The 5,533-nt window shown below is 36.8% G+C and overlaps 1 long non-coding RNA gene across 1 annotated transcript; it reads right to left on the reverse strand.

Annotated features, from left to right (window-relative positions):
• Positions 1-632: 632 nt before the first annotated feature.
• Positions 633-4,790, reverse strand: LOC112996578 (uncharacterized). The gene is made up of 3 exons (XR_003262497.2): positions 4,212-4,790; positions 3,639-3,831; positions 633-1,550 (listed from the first exon to the last, which is right to left on the reverse strand). It is a non-coding gene; the product is annotated as an uncharacterized LOC112996578 (long non-coding RNA).
• Between the last annotated feature and the right edge of the window lie 743 nt (positions 4,791-5,533).

Consider the following 5,533-nt stretch of genomic DNA (forward strand, 5'->3'; position numbering starts at 1 on the left):
TGACATTTAAGACCTGTGCCTGTCTAGATAGAGGGTTTAGATGGAAGGACAGATAAAAGAATATTTTGAAAAGGCATGCTTCAAGCTTTAAGAAAACCCTAAGATTTTAATTCATATATACTTCTTGAATGAAAAAAGTATCTTGTCCTAGAGAACCCTATTATGGATTTGGCCCAGCATTTACAGTACTGCAAAGATCCTGCTAGTGCCAGGCACAAACACCAACATGCTTGGTCCTCTGAAAACTGGAGAATTTTAGCTGTGTACAAAACATGTAAATTAAGCTAGAGCTGCAAGTCAAAACTGAGACAACTATATTGTTCAAACAACAACTGTGCAGGCACTGACAAAATTGTAGTTTTAGACATAAACTTTGGAAGTTAACTTGCAAATTTAAAATTTATTACAAGTACCAAAGTCATTCTAGAACTGTACATAAAACAGCTAGCCATCATGAGCTAGACATCAACCATTCAAGCACTACACAAATGTTTAATTTCACTTTTCTGAATCCTGTCACATTCGGAGCTGCTTTAATGGTCTTGGTTTGTATGATGACAGCTGCATTTACCTTTGCCAGCCAATCGATATCGCAGCTTTAGAATTAGCTACCTGTTAATATCATATGCTTCTGGAAAAGTGTCTCCTCAGGCTTTCCCAAGGTCCTTCTGCAGTAGCTTCTGCTCTGGTATCACAGAGTTAAATTGCTTTTCCACTTTGCCTTCATAGAGAATTTAAGGTGATAAATTCACTACCCCTGCTGTCTGTAACAGCTATAGGAGTCGGACACATTCATTTGCAGCCAGTGACATCATCCAAAAAAATAAACAGAACATCTATCAATATTCATCATATATTACTTCATAGTACAACTGAGATTTGTTAATATGAATTATTAAAATATTCCGTTCCTGTTTTTTTCTTCCAGAGAACAACTCAGAACATTAAATCAATTTTTGTCAACTACATCAGAAAACAGTTAGTAACAATCCTCAGATATTGATACAATTAGATTAACTTCCCAAAAATATTTGAAGAAGTTCAAACCGAACACTTAGGACTCATGAATAAAATGTGATACTTTGGTAAGTAATAGAGGAATTACTGAAAATTCATCACAAGTTTCGCAGATGGACAGGCATATTAACCCTTGCATAATAAAATCATTAATAATGTAGCACAGTTCTGACAGGAGATATTGATGAGTCCAGGAAACCTGGGGTTGAGGCTACCTAAGTTCTTTATTATATGTAGAAAATATTTGTTTAATAATAGTCTGCAAAAAAATGTAGCGTTTCGTACCTAACCAGCCACTTAGAATGCTTAACAATCCCAGAGTGGCATAACTGTTTATTCTTATGCTTTTCTATAATTTGCTCACTAAATCTTGATCATAAGAAAACATAGTTCCTCCTGTTGAATGCATTCATTTAAACCCATCTGTATGCTTCCTTGTTCATGATGTCATCTTGGCAGTTATGTGGACTTTTATTATTTTTATTGCTTGAAAGGCAATGGCTTTAAAAGGTCCATTACCTCTAGCTTTAGACCTTAAAAAACAAGCAAAAAGATAGGAGAGAGTAGTTAGAAAAGAGAAGAAACACATGGATGGAAGAATGAAAAGGGTAATTGACTGCAGTGTGAATGAGGCTAATAATTAAAGAAGGTGGACTTTATTTCATATCCATTCATATCCATTTCCATATATGGATGAAGCACTTCCTTGTCAGATTAACAGAAGAATCTTATTACTGATGCCCTTTCCCCATTTTTATACGAGGGACATTGTCTCTTTGCCTTTGCCCCAAAAGAAAAAAATCTATAATGCAATCTTCTTCAAACCAAGATAGCCAAAGGATGCCATGGCACAGGCAGTGGCTGCAAAATGGAATTAAAGTCAAGGGCTATGAACTGAACAGCGCTCTCAGCTCTTGGTTCATTGCAGTCTACTCTCCCTCATCTGCACCCAGCATAGACCCTCCAGCTTCTCTTTCCTCTGCTTTCATCTGTTTCCCTCCTTCCCTCCCCTTGCCACATGTCAAACTCTTTGTCCTCCCATCTCCTTACAGAAAGCACAGAGAAAGCGTATTTAGAGGATTCTAGTCATTTGGTTCCTTTCTGCTCTTCTCATTTTTATTGTACTTGGCTGCTTGGTTACTTTATTTCTTGGACTTTATTTCTTGTAGCTGTACAAGAAACTTGGCTGTGCTCTAACAAGACCAGTTCCTAACACACTGACTAATACCATAACCTTGCATATCTGTATTAACGAATCATCTTTTGTCTTAACTGTAAATTGTAAGTTGTTTTCAAAATATGTTTGCCTAAGAGCAGAGCTCCTGGATACCATGGAAATTCAGTTACATTCTCCTTGTTTTCAGAATACTTTGAAATCCTCCAAATTGTTTCTACATAAGAAACAAGAACAGCATGATTATACACACAGCCAACCGGGAACAGCAGGTAATGTGCTACCAGTGACACACGGGAAACTTCAATTTTGGGCAGTAGGACAGAAACTGCTCTGACAAGATAAGGCCTATCTGGATAATTTTGAACTTGCTATAGTATTATAAAATATAATTGCATGAAGCATGTTGATAGGAATCATCAACAAATGTTGAAGATAAACATAAAGAAGTATTTTATGCTGATGATATCTTAAATTTATTTTATTCAGCAGGACTGACACCTTACCTCATTCTTCCATGATTACATCCTTCATTCAGACCAAGTTTTGCCAGCCATGACTAATTCACACAGATAAGACTTTCGCAACAGTCTCCCATGAATTATAAATATCATGTATTGTAACTATTAATGAATAGTTGGTGACCATATGAACATCATATTAACGTTCTATTTAAAGGCAGAGATTTTAGCCAACAAGTCTGTGTGAGTGAATAGCATTATGTATTAAGAAATTCATTCAACAACCAAAGAAGAGCATCAACTTTTTAAAAAAAAGGCGGGGGGGGGGGGGGGAGAAAGAGACTAGTAAGACCTATGAGATACTTCTCAGTACATATACACATATAGCTGCACATCTATAATTGATTACGCCATGGCTTTGATCTACTCAGATCATACATAATGTGAAGTTTTACAAAATGACCCTCATTCTCACTCCCAAAAGAGTCACTACTGAATCAGCATAGGCTTCAACGCCCTTTCTTCAAAAGCAAGGAACTATGAGAAGTAAATATATCCTTCAGTTCAAAAGTGAAATATACACTTGCCTCTTTTCTATGTGGAGTTAAAATGGTATTACTTTTCCTGTAGTTTCTAAAAAAAACCCTTTTATTAGTTTCATCGCTGCATCTACCTTAATGACATTCATTGTCACACAATGTTCATTATAGCAAGTATTTTTCAAAAACAGCTTACCTCAGGGTTTATAGTTTGGTACGCATAAGATCGTTCTGCAAACTACAGTTGTATTCATATCTGTATGCTTAACTAGATTTCCAATGCGTGTTTCTCCCAACTATTTTTCCACCTCCCAACCAACTGAATGTGCTTCAATTAGAAAATTTTCCACACAGAACATAAGTAATTCTTCTTCTTAAGCTTGCTACTCCAATACACTATAAGCAAAGCTTCACTATTCCCAGTGGCTTCTAATTTGCCAGTGTTACCTGCTCAGATTGTATCCAGTTTTCAGTGAACACACAACTTGGTGGTGCTGTACAGAGCTGGGTCCCACTGCGTGTCGGAGCAGCTGATCTGCCAGCCTGCACGGTACCGGGGCACCTGGGAGGCAGAACCCAACAGTTCCCATGCACAGTGAACAGAAGTCAGTCCAGGGAAGAAAGGCTTATCTTAAGAAGTCTACAAAAGAAAAATCACAAATCATAATTGAAAAGAGTTAGGAAAGGGGAAAATTGGGTCCCCAGTGGCAACTGGCAACCAAGAAACTAGGGGGTGGGGAAGTGGAGGGACTGAGAAATTAAATTATGGGGCAAACGAAGATACATGTTTGGATAAAAAGCTAAAAGGAAATAGGGACAAAGAACTAGGGAGACAGGAGAGAAAACATGAATGACTAAGCAAGGAGACCAGGACAGCAAATCTGGATGACAGATAAAGCACGGTGGCTAAACAGGTAACAGCTAGAAGTTTACATGACAGAGTACATTGGAAGAAAAGCAGAAACTGAGCAAGGAAATATTTAAGATCACTTGTATATTTTTTCAACTCCGATGACTTACTGAATTATGAATGCACTCAGTTTGCTGTTGCCTGAGTGTTGTCCCATTCACTCAGTTGTAGACTCAAAGAAGAAACATTTATTTTTTCTGAGATTCAGAACCTCTATGGCCTTAATGAGGAGTCTTCAATAGAAAGCCTACTGTCTGCCAGGAAAGGAAAGTCAAAAGGTTTAGAAATGAAATCCTGCCAACTGTTAAAATGTCTCAGAAGTGCAGAGTGGTACCAGGATGGTCTTTTGGGAGAAATAATGTTTATATCAAAAAAGATAAATAAGCTACCATTACACTGACTTGCAGTATATTGTGGAATCCAGACATGACCTTGGATAGGGTCCCTATATCCTCCCAGAGGCGGTCTCTTCAGTGCTCTTCTATACACCCCATGAGAATATTAATGTAGACTCTTTACAAAGTGCTGTCACAAAAGGTATATCTAAAAGGGATTAGATAGCAAACATAGCAAGTGAGCTACTCAGTCCATAGAGGAAGGCTGTCAGTCACAACATGAACTCTGGAGGCAAAAAAAGCCATAAAGTTAGCAGCAGTCCATGATACCTCAGCTCTCACGATAAGCACAGAAACTCACCTTATTTACATACAGCAAGCGTATAGACTTCAAAGGCAGTAAGAAATGTTTGGTAGCATTAAAAATAAAATTCAGGGATAGAACTTTATTTGATATAGGAAACAATCTGAGATTTCTTAGCATAAGACATTTTTAGCATTTCAAAGGGGAAATGAAAAGCACAAAGACATTGCACAACGATTTCATTTGTTTCATCCAGCAGAAGATGCACCACTAAGTTGTTCTTAGTCGTGATGTTGACTTTAATGGTTTCTAACATTAATGAAGCATATTCTTGAGTGAAATAAAAGAAAATAGAAATGTAAGATATAATTTTGGGAGATGAAAAATAGAATCAATGCAATTAAACAGAGAAGATTAAGCCTATCTTAGAGTCTATTAAGAGTTTATTCTCTTAACTGTATCATACACATTTATTGTACAGACAAGTTCTTTAGCAAGGATACAAGGGGGAAAAAAAAACCTACAGTAGACCACTGAGCAGTTCATAGTTAAGTTGTAGTCCACTGACAGCCTTTAAAAAAAAAAAAAAAAAAAAAAAAGAAAGCATACAAGTTAATACGCCACAACTGTGGAAATCTTGAACTTACATTTTAACCCAAGATATTTAATAGCTTCCCTCTTTTGCTAAATCTTGAACTTACATTTTAACCCAAGATATTTAATAGCTTCCCTCTTTTGCTATAGAGTTAAAATACAGGAAGAAGCTAACTTCAAGATTTCCAGCCTGTGTAAC

Source organism: Dromaius novaehollandiae, chromosome 3, assembly GCF_036370855.1.
Source record: "Dromaius novaehollandiae isolate bDroNov1 chromosome 3, bDroNov1.hap1, whole genome shotgun sequence".
NCBI lineage: Eukaryota > Metazoa > Chordata > Aves > Casuariiformes > Dromaiidae > Dromaius > Dromaius novaehollandiae.